The sequence below is a fragment of the Malaya genurostris genome, chromosome 1, assembly GCF_030247185.1.
Source record: "Malaya genurostris strain Urasoe2022 chromosome 1, Malgen_1.1, whole genome shotgun sequence".
Taxonomy (NCBI): domain Eukaryota; kingdom Metazoa; phylum Arthropoda; class Insecta; order Diptera; family Culicidae; genus Malaya; species Malaya genurostris.
Genome location: NC_080570.1, coordinates 109,433,092 through 109,441,000, shown reverse-complemented (window position 1 = coordinate 109,441,000; position 7,909 = coordinate 109,433,092). Strand labels below are relative to the sequence as shown.

The 7,909-nt window shown below is 38.7% G+C and overlaps 1 protein-coding gene across 2 annotated transcripts in view; it reads left to right on the top strand.

Annotated features, from left to right (window-relative positions):
- The first annotated feature begins 1,858 nt into the window (after window positions 1–1,858).
- The window catches only part of LOC131425389 (mitochondrial protein C2orf69 homolog), a 63,111-nt gene continuing 57,060 nt past the window's right edge, over window positions 1,859–7,909 (top strand). For both annotated transcript variants that reach the window (XR_009228985.1, XM_058587231.1), the window contains exon 1: window positions 1,859–2,099. The gene's annotated coding sequence lies outside the window, so the exon portion shown is untranslated. The remainder of the gene's footprint in view (window positions 2,100–7,909) is intronic.

Genomic DNA, 7,909 nt, shown 5'->3' with positions numbered 1-7,909 from the left:
ATCCATAGAAAGTTTGTAATTTTATTCAAATTAGAAAAGAAATTCTTGACAGAATCTTCTAGTTGTATTTTTGAAAACATGGTGGATAAAATAAGGTTTTTTTTATTTTGTGATTTGTATATTTTGTGTAACACTTGGGATATATCGATTTTTACCACAATCGTTTACTTTTCCAAAGGAAGAGGAGCCTTTTTCTTGAAAGAATATATATAATTGCAAACTTTTGATTGGATCTATTTAACGAATCTTGGAAAACATAATAATTTGTACAAAATAATGAGCAAAATGCAAGCAAAACGAACTGTCTCGGTATTTTACTGTACCGAGTATGAGAAATGTTTGTATGTGTGTACACTCAGGCAAAAAATATATGGAATTTCATAATTGTTGAAAGATGATTAGTACGACCGTACAAATATTTGCATTAATTATGGTTTCGGCTTTAGCGGTCTGTTAAATAAGAACGGCTGTTATATACTGCCCGACGTTTCGACCACTGGTTATATTATCCCTTGAAAAAGACCATAACCAGTGGTCGAAACGTCGGGCAGTATATAACAGCCGTTCTTATTTAACACACCGCTAAAGCCGGAACCATAATTAATGCGAATTTCATAATGATTTCGAATGGTTTTTAGCCACAAGAATATCGAATGCGAATCATAAGGCCGTCTTATGAAGTCACGAAAATTGGAATTCCAATAAAAAACCTTTGAAATTCATACGAGTTTTTTAGGAACATTGCACGAAATTTCTATGACAAACATAAATTCTCTCATATCAGCTGTTTTTCAAAGAACGGCGAATCTAACATTGACAGTAAATGGAGAAAAACATCGATGAATGTTTCAATTTTGGTTTCAAATCGTATTTAGAAATTATCGTATATTCTTAGATCAATTTATGATTAGTCGATGAATTGTTAGTTTATCTTCAAAAGGGATGCAAATTTTACCACTTTCTATCTATATCCACTGAATGAATCAACATAAAAAGAGTTTCGCCCTTTTTCGATTTCTTTACTTTTATGCTTTCCGTGTGAATTATAAAGATACGCCCTTGCGCATTTTTCATGAAGTTGGCTGGTTTTCGCGACTAAGACAAATCTGTGAGTAATTTAATCGTCTCATTTACTATTTCCAGTGGTAAAAGGCTCGGAAACCATCTGAAATAAAGAAAAAAAAAGTTTCTCCCTTCCTTACTAGCAATTGAAGTATCGCCCCGTTTCTTGTCATGGAACGCGGAGGGCGAAACTTACGTAAACAAATGGAATGACAGTTTCGCCCATTATAGTTCTTTGTATTACAAAGGTTGAGATTTTTGTAGAATCCGAATTTTTAGGCAAAATTATAGGATTTTGAAGCTTTTATTGGTAGGTGAGAGAAACTCGATTTGTTTACTTTTGTAAGATTCGCCCATCTTTGAAAAACAGCTGATATATTGTGTAATTCGTAAGTTGTTCGTATGAAAACTATAATAGTGATAAATGAGATGTACATTGCAGAGGTATAGTTTTCATATTAATCTTATGAAATTGTGATTTCGGTGATTTTTGATGCATCATAGGATTTGCCTTATGATTCTCACTACTCAATTTGCCTGAGTGTAGGTATACAAAGTATTGATAAAACAAATTTTAATCTTTTCTTTGGGTGCATTTCATTGTCAGTTATAATAATCGGTGCTTACTAAATTTGTATGTGACATTAGATTAGCGTGTACAAGGTTCAGTTTATGATAAACTGCTGTCAAAATCCGCCACATAGGACTGAAAAGTGATGCTCTTCTTTTCTTTCAACGGTTGTACTACATCTGCGATCTCTTTCACTCTAACGCTTGTGTACAGAAGAGACCTGCAGTGTGTGCGCAACATCAACACAGCGTTCAGAAAAATCGCTTTTTCGCGATTATTTTTGTGTACGCGAATCGAGGGAAATCTGTGCGCCTAATTTTTATTCCAAAATTCATCATAATTGAAGAACAAAATGAGTGCTTCTTGTGACGAAAAGTGATTGCTGTATCGGTGTACCGTGCAATTGGATTTTATTTATGAAACAGGAAGATTACCCAGCCGCAAAAATCGAAAACCGGACCTAATCGTAAGTAGAGAAACTTGCTTCGATTTCGTTGGTGGAGGTGGAAAAGTTCTAACCTCGAAAAGTACACAAGCCATTTTTGTTGTGTGTTCTACGAGGTGCTTGCCTGCGAAAGCAAAGGAAACCAAAACAAAATATAAAAGAGCTTGTTTGTAAATACTGGTGGCTGAAGTAAATAATATTGTCACGGGGGAGTAATTTGATAAGTGTTAAATTTGTCGAACGTGAAGGTTCAAGGCCGTATACTATTTTGACCTCCCCCAGTGGGCTCTGCCATGAATAGGTAAATGTGTGGGCAATTGCGGCCGGCAGCGCGGAGGAAACAATGATGCAAAAACAGTATCGGACCACCGCGGCGACGGCTAGTGCTACCGCTGCATGTTTGGCATCAGTTCGATATTCGGTCGTTCGCGATTCAGCGTTGCCAAACTAGAAACATGTTGAAAAATAGACACCGTTGATTGGATGTAGTTGAAATTTGATGTTTTTCTGATACCGAATTTGTCTATTTCCAATACTAGGGTACAGTAACTATAGGTATTTTTTTTTTTGCTTAACAGTACTCTTAGTATAAATACGATGTACCTACAATAAAAACTTAAAAACTAAACAAAGGTGCCTTAGGGCATACTTAAACGACACAAAATTAGGTTGTTATCTTATCTAATAATGTTGCCAGAAGTGAAAACTATTTGTGTTGGGATCGTAAAAGAATTCGTAATATCACATCAGTAGTCAGATTATATAAATCCTTTCACAGATCACTGAGCTATGAGCTTTAAAAATACGAGCAAGGCAAACGCGCCTTATGAATGATCCTCTTTGATACTCGTTTATACCAAACATTTCAGAAATGCGTCAGCAGATTATGCTGACGCAAACCCCCGGATCAACATAATCCGCTGAGCAGACGTAAAGTTAATGCTATTTGCAAGACACTTTTTTTGTACACATGAAGTGTAACGTCTAACCTGACGTCTCGAACGAAACAAGTTTCGGCTTACTTGTTTCGTTCGAGACGTCAGGTTAGACGTTACACTTCATGTGTACAAAAAAAAGTGTCTTGCAAATAGCATTAACTTTACGTCTGCTCAGCGGATTATGTTGATCCGGGGGTTTGCGTCAGCATAATCTGCTGACGCACTGATGAGTCGAAGACGAAACGTAAACTTAAGAAAATGGTTATGTGCACCTAGCATAAACTTGGGGGTAAAAGTAAGCTTTTTCCCCTTCAAATTACCATTTCATAAATGTTTAATTTTGAATTATTTGAGATTATGTCACACAACTGAATATTTTATCATAAAATTGTGATCATATTTCCGATGGCATGTAGCAAAAATTGTGTTGATTTGTTTGATACAAGAGATATTCACGATCAAAAACTTACTCTCTCAGGGTAAATTTTCAAAAGGCACCCCATAGTAAAGTAAGTCGTATTCACGACAAAAGGTTACGCGGCTAGTTTTTAATTGCCGGATAAGTTACGGACATTTGTATAATGATACAGAAATAATCTACAGAGAAAGTAAACAAAGAGAATCTTTCATTGGCTTTTAGACCCATTCGAAGTGTTCGCATCGATTTCTGGATTAACTCATAGTTATCACATTTCCCCAGGAAGACCCAATGAATGTAGATGTTACAGAGCGAAATCATTTTCAATCTTGTAATTCCGCTTAGTAACGTTAGTGACAAATACACACTTAAAAATCGTGTGAATTTATGTCTTCTGAGTCCGACATATTGGAGCATCATAGTTACTAAGGAGTGTATCGAAAAGTAGTTAGCAACATTGATTATTGAATAAAAAAGCGAAAAAAAAACATATTTTGACATCAGTTTTCGATATATTGTAGAAAAATTACATTTTTATGCATTTTACCGATTATATTGAAGAAAATCCTAGTTTCTGTGAAACGCTCGCACTTTGGACTTTACATTCTTCATTAAATTCTGCACAGTTACTTTTGTGACTTTCCTGGTGGCAGCTGTCCAGTTTTTTTAACTCCTGCATGTTTTGGGATACTGTATCTTCCTTCCGAAAGTGCCGCTTGACAACTGCCCGATATCTTTCAATTGGCCGAAGATCCGGGCAGTTCGGTGGGTTGATGTCCTTTTCCACGAATTGTACATTATTTTTTGACATTCACTGTAGAACGGACTTGGCGTAGTCGGCTGAAGCCAAATCCGGCCAGAAGAGAGGAGGAGCCTTATGCTTTCTGTACAGTGACAGCATTCTCTTCTTCAAACATTCTTCCTCGTACACCTTGTGCCCTTCGTGAAGAAAATCGACGATCGCAAACCACAGATACAAATTGCATGCCAGACCAACACCTTCTGCCCAAACTTTTCCATCGCCGATTTCGTATAATATTGCGGTCCGGGCAGCGCTCGAGAGTCTTCCTTGGCGTAGGTTTCGTCGTCGATCAGGATGCATCCGTCTTTATTCTGTAGAATCCGGTTATACAGTTTTTGCGCTGTTGTTTTGGCCTGAACTGACTGTACCAGAGACTTTTTCGGCACCTTCTGTTTCTTGTACGTTTTCAGGGAGTTCTGAACTTTGATCCGTTGAATCATCCCGATGCTGCTGTTGAACTGCTTGGCCAAATCCCGCGTCGACGCCGATGGGTTTTTCCTGATGTACTCACTGTACCACTTTTAAGTCCCGGCCGGGCTGGCTGGGACCCGTTTTCCTACCGGGTCGGGGCAAATCCTTCGTGGACAGAGTCTTACCGAACTTCTCGATAATATTTTTGACACTGGTGTGGTGCACCTTCACCCGTTTTGCAATTTCGTTGTACGTGACACCACTTTCTGTGCAAGTGTGCAGAATTTTCTTTCGCGTTTCCGGATCAATTCGACTCATCATTGAAACGATAAACCGTACCGAAACCAATCGATTGCGCAGCTGTATACAAACATGTCACCGCAAAACACGTTGCAAAAAATTAAGCTACTTCAGAGTAATAACTGCTTGAATGTTGCTAACTACTTATCGATACACTCCTTAATGCATATTGATTTAGTTTTACATTTTGAAACATGTTATTTAACGTTACTGCGCAAAAGACTGGGTATGTTTGGAATAGATTTACGTCATTCTTTATGAACTGAGTCATGAGTCACTTGTAAATTCCATAAATCTCTGCTGTGAAATTTACAACTTGATTGAGAAATATAATCTCAATTCTTTGGAATAATTTTGTTGTCCTGAAAAGGACACGAATAGATACAGTCGATCAGTAGTTGTTATTGAGATGCAAGGGGTACTTGATCAGTTTCGAGATAAGCCATGAATAACCAAGGATTGTTATCCAAATTGGCTTCATTGTTTTTTTTAAGTATGATCAATGATGATCAATAAACTTTTGCATGCGATCGAACCATTTTCTACAACACTTTTCTCACTCCGATGAAGGTATCTTTTAAACATGCGTTTTGAACCATCGACCGTTTCTTCAAGCAATTATTTTTTGGCATGTGCGAATAACAAAGACATTCGATGTTTGGAACGTTTAAAGGGTCATTCATCTAACGCAATGTGTGAGAGTTCGTAATGAACAATTATTCTTTGGCGATACGGTTTTTCCCATTTTTCCAAAAACTGCAGTCAAATGCTTACCTACCATTCGGAGTTGATGGTTCTACGTTGCTCTCATAGAATAATTTCGATATGTCCGGTTTGCTTCGCAATAATCGATAGCAAAAATTATTGAACTCGGTAGCCGGCTGCCCACAGCGATTAGCCTATGATAATATTGCGATATGTTCTATACGGAGTTTAAAAGATACCACCTCACTCTAACAGTTCGGCTGAAAAGTTCGTATCGTTTAATAGAAACACACATTTTTTTTGCCAAAATTCGTTTTTATTATTCAACATAATTGCCATCAGAGGCGATACAGCGATTATAGCGATCTTCCAACTTTGCGATACCATTTTTGTAGTACGATTTGTCCTTTGCCTCAAAATAGGGCTCAGTTTCAGCGTTTTCCTCTTCATTGCTTCTAAATTTTTTACCAGCGAGCATACTCTTGAGGTCTGAGAACAGGAAAAAGTCACTGGGGGCCAAATCTGGAGAATACGGTGGATGAGGGAGCAATTCGAAGCCCAATTCGTTCAATTTCAGCATGGTTTTCATCGACTTGTGACACGGTGCATTGTCTTGATGAAACAAAACTTTTTTATTCTTCAAATGAGGCCGTTTTTTTGAAATTTCGTCCTTCAAACACTCTAATAACGCTATATAATAGTCACTGTTGATGGTTTTTCCCTTTTCAAGGTAGTCGATGAAAATTATACCATGCGAATCCCAAAATACAGACGCCATAACCTTACCGGCCGATTGTAGAGTCTTCCCACGCTTTGGGTTCGGTTCATCGCGTGCAGTCCACTCAGCTGACTGTCGATTGGACTCCGGAGTGAAGTGATGGAGCCATGTTTCGTCCATTGTTATATATCGACGAAAAAAATCGGTTTTATTTCGATATAACAGCTCCAAACACTGCTCAGAATCATCAATTCGTAGTTGTTTTTGATCGATTGTGAGCTCACGCGGCACCCATTTTGCACAAAGCTTTCTCATATCCAAATATTCGTGAATAATATGTCCAACACGTTCCTTTGATATCTTTAGGGTGTCAGCTATTTCGATCAACTTCACTTTATGGTCATTGAAAATCATTTTGTGGATTTTTTTCACGTTTTCATCGGTAACAGCCTCTTTTGGACGTCCACTGCGTTCATCGTCTTCGGTGCTCATATGACCAGTACGAAATTTTGCAAACCACTTCGCCCGGTGCAGAGTCTGGATAACACTCACCAAGCCATTTTTTGGTATCGGCGCCACTTTTTTTCAACAAAAAGTAGTGTTTCATCAACACACGAAATTCCTTTTTTTTTTCATTTTTTTTTTCACAATAACAAAAGTAGCTTCACTCAAAATGCAATATCTCACAAACTAATAATCAGACAGCTGTCAAATTTATACACGTCATTCGTAACCGAATGTTCGAAGTGAGCACACGCGTTTTTTTAACAATCGACATCGGTAAGACGAAGGTGCCTATCACAGCAGAGGCTGTAGTATAGGCATTAAATAAAAGTGATAAAAAGTAGCATCCCCGCAAGTGAGTTCTGTCTGTGCACCGGTTTTGTATCGGTATCGACAGTAGACGCTATTGTGCTATCCTCGGGCAGCAGTTATTTCTATTGTTTGCTACCCGCATCGCAGCAGCCAAATCCTGAGTCAAGGTCACGCTGAAGCACAACGAAGGAGTGAAGGATTTATTTCTTTCTTTCTCATTTCAAGTGCGGGAGACTTCTTTACTCCCGCACTTTAAATATGAATATTGATGACAGTGGGGGTGTCTCGGAGGAGGGCGAAGCTGAACGAATGAACGAAGAACATTTAGAGGCTGAGTTTGCTTCCGAGATGCCATCTACCCCTCCTATACCATCTCCCCCTCCGATACCATCTCCCTCTCCAATGCCATCTCCCTCTCCGATGCCTCCATCTCCCTCTAAGATATTGCCTGCTCGCCAAAAAGTTTACCAAGACGATGGCTCGGGGGGTCCGTGGGTGGTATACTTCCGGCCCAAATTAAAGTCTCTCAGAGTTTTAAATATTGCTCGGGACCTGGAAAAACATTTCTCGGCAATAAAAACAATAGATAAGGTTTCGCCAAACAAGTTACGCGTTGTTGTGTCCGACCTGAAGCAAGCAAACGAGATTGCTACCAGCGAGTTGTTCACGAAGGAGTACCGCGTGTACGTCCCGTCTCATGTGGTGGAGATCGACGGTGTGGTC